This window comes from Limulus polyphemus, unplaced genomic scaffold, assembly GCF_000517525.1.
Source record: "Limulus polyphemus unplaced genomic scaffold, Limulus_polyphemus-2.1.2 Scaffold1466, whole genome shotgun sequence".
Taxonomy (NCBI): Eukaryota; Metazoa; Arthropoda; class Merostomata; order Xiphosura; family Limulidae; genus Limulus; species Limulus polyphemus.
Genome location: NW_013667076.1, coordinates 21,848 through 28,884, shown reverse-complemented (window position 1 = coordinate 28,884; position 7,037 = coordinate 21,848). Strand labels below are relative to the sequence as shown.

The 7,037-nt window shown below is 35.3% G+C and overlaps 1 protein-coding gene across 4 annotated transcripts in view; it reads right to left on the bottom strand.

The window, feature by feature from the left end:
- The window catches only part of LOC106463711 (protein CASC3-like), a 40,665-nt gene extending 40,366 nt beyond the window's left edge, over positions 1-299 (bottom strand). For all 4 annotated transcript variants that reach the window (XM_022391290.1, XM_013923772.2, XM_022391291.1 and 1 more), the window contains exon 1: positions 186-299. The gene's annotated coding sequence lies outside the window, so the exon portion shown is untranslated. The remainder of the gene's footprint in view (positions 1-185) is intronic.
- Positions 300-7,037: the final 6,738 nt, after the last annotated feature.

Genomic DNA, 7,037 nt, shown 5'->3' with positions numbered 1-7,037 from the left:
ATATATATAGGTATATCATAAAAGATGTAAGTGCTGAAGTCCACAGTGCCTTATGTGTGTGTGTGTGTTTATATATATATATTTATTTATTTATCTGAATTACCAACCTGTCAGTAAAAATTTCTCAGGAGAGGTTTGATGTGAAACATAGTTCTAATGCAAGAAAACATTAAAATAAAATATACCTGACTTTCTGAAGCCACCACATCTTCATCTTCAGCACTTTCATATTCACTTGCCCCTGCTTCTCTCGTTCCTTCCACAGCTACAGTTTTCTCTCCTTCACTTTCCTACAATCAAAAAGAAAAAACATATCTTTAGCAACACAGCCTATATAGTACACAAATGTACAGGGTTTTCAAAAATAAATGCTATTTCCTATACTAACTTAGAATGCCATATGGTTCACCTCATCAATTTTATGTAACCAAACATCCCTATCAGTCAGTTCAGTTGCTCATGGTGCTTGGACGACTCAAACGTTACAGAATGAATTGTAACGTTACAGTAGGGAAGAAATTCAACCTCAGCTATAATACAGGGAGTTAACAACAACAAAAAGGAATATGAAAACATTACCATCCATAAAAACTTGTGCAATCATTAACCACAACATGTAAAATATGTACAATACTGTGCTGATGGCACACTCATTTTGATATTAGCACTAATGCTGTCTTTAATGTGCTACAACAGAAGAGGTAAAACACTAATGATACACAGGTAAGAAAGTGACAGAGACACTGATGAGGCTTGTCCATGCTATTTATCTCTTCTCCAAAAACTAATGTTAGGCTAAAATGGTGAAATTAAAACCAATATGGCAAGGTGTTTGGTGAAAGTAAGCCCTACAACCCTATCTGTATTGATCAAGCCTATTTATCATTAGTTACCTAATTAACCTCATTATATAATGAGATTCTTGCCTTCTGAGATCCTGACTGATAAAGTACCAATACAAGCAGGATGGCAAATTATGTGAAGTGGAGTTTCTTATAAATAGTTTAGCATGTATTTATGATAACATACAAAATGACATTCATCATATTTCTTATTTAACTACTGTTTAATGTCCTAACAATAAAATCAAACATCTTAAATGGAAAGAATATGAACAATCAAAGCTGGAAAAATGTAGCATGAAAGTAAAAAAGCAAAATGTGGAAGATACATCATAAAATAATATTACTTCAAAAGTAAAAAAAAAGCAAAATGTGGAAGATACATCATAAAATAATATTACTTCCGTTTAACATGAGTCAGTCACACATCAGTTGCATAAAGTAAAACATAAGCATATTTATTGAAAAACAAATAATTTTATAAAGTGTAAAGGATAGGCACACTCTTGTTTTTAATAAGACTTTTTCAACTTTTTACCTCATAATTAGATTTAATGGTCAGTCCCCACCAAAAAACATCATAACTTAGTATATTTTGCTGTATTATGATATACAAGACACACATTGTATAACTTTACATTATGGAGTCAATAACTTACTTAAATCATGGTAAAAACACAGAGAAAATACAACAATCAGCTGATATTTGTGTGTATGTGGGTGCCTCGCATCATCTGCTGGATGGGACCTCAGGTGAGAGATTGTTTATACTTTTGTTTCCCCCTCCCAGATTTCAGCACACCCAGCTCATGGAGTGTTGTCACTTTCCATTGTAGAGGGAAAAATTTATTGATGGCCATGGAGAAAAGTCTATCTCTGCTGTCAATGACAATTAATCTTTCGTCGACTATAGTCGCTTTCCACAATGAAAGGGTTAAATAGCTTTGTGTTTTTCCTTTATTATCTTGTGCAGCTTCTTCCTAAAATTGTAGCTACTTACAGTTGATAGAGCCATATTACTTAATACTTATTTTATCAGTTTCATTACTTTCTTTTACACACATGATAAAAGAGCATTTTCTTTCAAATCTCTCAGCAACAATGAGAAGGTAGATAAATAAGTATCACATTTTATATTTTAGGAGGTAAATCAAAGGACAGACTATGCACCAGCACGCATTTTTCTATTTCATTCACTTACTGTGATGATTAATTTTTTCACCACCTGAATTACTAGCAACACAACCTCGATGGCATGATGACTTATCCACCACTATGCCAAGCTCCCTTACTTGATAGTCATGCAATTGAGTAGATTCCCATCTATAACAAACTTGTGAACCAAATTAAGATAAATGCATTATCTTGCATGTACTACAATTAAAGGTCATTTGCTGCACATTTGTCCAACTAAACAACTGATCCAAGTAATTCTGCAGTATCCCAACATCCTCATACAGCTAGAAATACCCAAGATCCAATATCAGGTTTTATTAAATTACTAATTCTGCTACTATCAATATCATAACATATGGACAATAAAGAAACATTTGGTTTTCCAAAGCTGACCCTGCACGTCACACTTGAGGAAAGCATAAACTTAAACCCACCTTTTCTAGAATTATCTATATTTGTCATTAGTCATGTGTAACTAAAGATGTGGTGTACTAGTAATTCACAGTATCAGTATTAGATAACAATGTTCTGGGACAACGTGGGACCTATTGGTCCATCTCGGCTGTACCATCCTCTAAAATAAACTATAATGAATCAAATAAAAAAAAACATCTTAAAGCCAGCCCTTATCATTTACATACTTATCAAGCTTTCTTTTAACCTCACTTAAATTTACTGCCCGCACAACATCCGAAGATAACACATTCCAAAGGCCAACCACCCTGTTAGAAAAATAAAATTGTCTTAAATGAAGATGACTCCTACCCTGCCAAAATTTATACTTGTGTCCCTTAGTCCTACTATTTTCACTGTTGAGTATGAAAGAATGATGCATCAATACCTTAATATCATCTGCAAATTTAAGTAATTTATTGGCCATTTCTTCATCTATGTCACTGAAGTAAATCAAAAAGAGCAAAGGTCCTTAGACTGAGCCCTGAGGTACTACACTTGTTACATTAATCCAGTTTGACTGAACTACATTTGTAACAACCCTCTGCTTTTTTACATCCAGCCATTTTTCTATCAAATTTGTTATCTTATCCCCCACACCTAAAGAGATATTTTTTTAAAAGCCTTTTATGTAGAATCTTATCAAATGCTTTCTGAAAATCCAGATACCCTAAATCTAAACAAGCAGTAACATTTTCAAAGAATGTTAAAGATTTTCACTTAGTGAAACCATAAAATTATAAACTTTGTTAAATGACTTTGCAAAACTTTTCCCACAACTGATGTAAGACTAATGGGTCTATAATTACTGGGATAATTTTTATCACCTCCCTTGAAAAGAGAAGTTACATTAGCTAACTTCCAATCCTCTGGTACCTGCCCACTATTCAAGGACTTACAAAAAATAGTAGCAAGTGGCTCACATATCCAATCCTTAACCTCCTTCAAAACTCTTGGGGAAATATTATCTGGCCCAGGAGCCTTATCATTCTTTAAACTTTCACTTTACAATTTTTTCTTAACAAGTTTGGAATTAATGCAGTCATCTTGTTCAATCTTGTTTCCATCCATCAACTGTTCAAGATGTGAAATTCTGCTTAAATCTTCGTTAGTAAAAACTGAAGAAAAAGCAAAATTATCATCAGATACTTTATCATCTCTCAAGGGTCCTACCTCATTCTAACATTTTGTTTATCCTTAATGTATTTAAAGAAATTCTTACTGTTAATTTATACATTTTCAGCCAACCTTTTCTTATATACATCCTTTTTGATGTCCTAATTTCCAGTTTCACCAACTTTCTTGACTTTCTATAATCTTCTAAATCTCCTGTCATACTAGTAGTTGAAATTTCTTAAATTTATGATGCTTTTCTTTAATTTTCTCTCCTATACTCTTTCTGAGCCAATTTGGATTTTAATTGCAGCTATCCCTTTTCTTTCTATAATGAATGTTTACCTTGAATATTTAAACATTTATAAAATTTTCCCACATCTGATCAGTGCCTCCAAATAACTCTGCTGCCCAATTCACAACAGATAATTTTTGTCGCATCCCTTCAAAATTTGCTTTTTTGAAATTTATAACCAAATTATCATTATTCCTCGTCTCCGTATGCAGCAAAACATTGAACCTAATAGAGCAATGATCATTTGCACCCAGATGTTCCCCAATTTCCACCCTCTCAATCATTTCTCTATTTGAGTTAACAATAAATCTAAAATAGCATTGTTTCTAGTAGGTTCTTTGATTAATTGTTGGAGAATGCCATCTTCAAGAGTTTCCAAAAACTTTTCTCCCTATAGTTCGACTCTAGCATTTCCCAATCTTTATGCTTTAAATTAAAATCACCCATAATTATGACTTCATTAACAGCTGAAAGTTACATTTTCCTAAACTGAAAATGTATTTCCAATAGTACTTACTTCTGCTGACACTTTAACTATCCCTCAACACTGGCTTTGCCTATCTAATCATTGGCCTCGCATGCTCCAGTCTTTTATACCTCACTTAAATGCCCTAGGCAATATCTACTTTGCAAATCTCTCCACCCAAATCAATGCACCCTCTATCCTGGTACTGTATATAAGCACCTCACTCACATGATGTAATCAATTTTTCAAGACTTACACTTTCCCAGTCACTAACACTGGCTCTTAGTGGGGAGGAAGGGTGGGAGTGTCAGTGGTAGTAAGTAATATTGGAAATACATTTTCAGGTTATGAAAATGTTAACTTCCAAAACACTTACCTCTGCTAACACTTTAGTAGGATCCACATTGAAAAGGTGGAGGGGCTGGTGCAGGCATTATCCATACAGAAAGCATCTGCATAGAACAGGGGTTTACCAAAATAAGAGTGGTACCCAGGTTGGGGAACCACACTACATCAAGAACAGGTATGCTCTTCACCCTTTTCTTTTTAGAACTTAATACCTGTATCAAGGGTGGAATAATACATGAGTAATCACTATAGGCCAGCCCCAACCAGATAGCCAAGGTTCCACAACTCAGGGTTGGAATTAAGGGGTTTTGGTCCCTATATCCCACATTGGTGGAGAGGGCAATTGGACTGAAATGTTATATATAGATATAGTTGTGATTGGATCCCAACCTGTAGCCATAGAGTGATACTTTCTGAATCACTGGAATTACAATGAAAAAGGAAGCAACATTAACGTGGACAAACTGAAGAAGACTGAAAGGCATCACCCCAGGCTCGGAATGACAGGATCATGTATGCCTTACTCAACCAAAGGAACAAAATAATTCCAGTCTGGAATTATAAACATTCATCCTCACTCAACTGGATAGCATAGTGTCAAATCTGAACTGGTATTTCAAGTAGGCTCACACAGAGGCTGGTGCTGCTCCTACAGACATCTGGGAAAAACATAGAGATCTGAGTAGGAAGGCCCCCCAACTTCACCCTCTTCTCCGAAAGTGGAGGAAAAGCATCTGTCCACCACCCCAGTGACTGGAAACTGGGTGCGGTAATGATTCCCTAGCTCCACTAGTAGAATCTGGGGGGTATTGAGTGTTGGGAAGCCCTGAGGAACAGTGCTATAGAAACAGTGCAATAGGTGAACCAGATTATCTAAATTTCTTAAAGCAAACTGATCCCAATTTATTCAATCCGATGACCAGCAGGAACAGGCAAAATCCCCTTTAGCTTTACTCATGATAGTTCATGAGGGGCGGTCCATGATAACATGTTAATACCATCTTGATAGCCTAGATAGTTTTATGGAACACTTATTTCTACAGAGCCTCTTGCAACCAGTAGAAGAGTAATCAAATTGGTTGCTAGTGAGGAATGGGACTTTAAAAGCACACCTGTCTGGACAACACTCTCCACAGAGTGGGATCTGATGAAAACAAGGTATGGGATCCTGGAAAATAAAAAGACAAGATGACAAAGGTACACCCTCCTCCTTATAATCTAGCATAAATTGTTAAAACAGTCATAGGGGGTAGTGAAAAAAAAAACCCACAAAAAAACTGCCAGATCATGTAAAGAATGGGATAGAAAAGCATTGGGAGAATTCCAAATACTGGCCAATAAAATGTTTCCCAGTGGATAAATGAATTGGGCAGCAAAAGACTTAAATTTGCCAAATCTGATGAGATGTAACTCAGAAGATTCCTCACTTGTAAAATCCAGAATATGTAATATGGCTATTTACAAATCCACCTCTAAGGAATTGGAGAAGTATCGGGAAACCGAAGGATCCCAACAAATACAGAATCGAGACTATCACCACAAAAGGAGGTAGAGTGAGCCACATAACACCTCTGGGCCTGACATGAGAAAACAAATTATCAGCATACAATCGATTGCAGTGGTGAGAAATAGATGGCATAACAATTGTGGAGAGGGTTGTAACCCCTTCCCTGGTGGCCAGACTCAGAAAGAAAAAAGAACCTATTAGAGTAAAGCAGGACCTAATGGGAGAGATAAAGAATCCTACAAACATGCCAACAACTCCAACCTATGACATCAGCATGCCTGCAACAACAATAATACCCACTAGCCCTATCGAGACAATTAAGGGGTCAGAGGGCATGTCATCACGTTTGTAGATTTACATTCAACATTTTATTTAGCTATTATTTTATAAACGTATGTAAATAAGTTCGTTTTAAAATTGTAGATTATAATTCAAATTTCAGTATTATACATTAGTTACTAGTTATAATAAGGTATAAGTTATATTATACACAAATTATTAGTTGAAGGCTAAATATCGATTTTTGTGTATCACTTGGTACGTGGCCTTCTGGATTTGGTCAGATTACATTTTATGACGCCCACAATACAACGTCTATAGTTTCATACAAATTAGAAACTCCAATGTTTGATATTGGCAAGCTAGAAGATAAAATAAGAACCTCCAACTTTTCTATTTGCTAAGATATCATGATATTTGGTGAACCCACCATATTGGCTCCGCCCATCACTTCATCATTTGAGAAGACTTATTTATCTGTCTACTTTAATATACCAATAAATTTATAACCAATTAAAAGCTACATATTTATTCTATATAATTCTGTCAGTCTCCCTA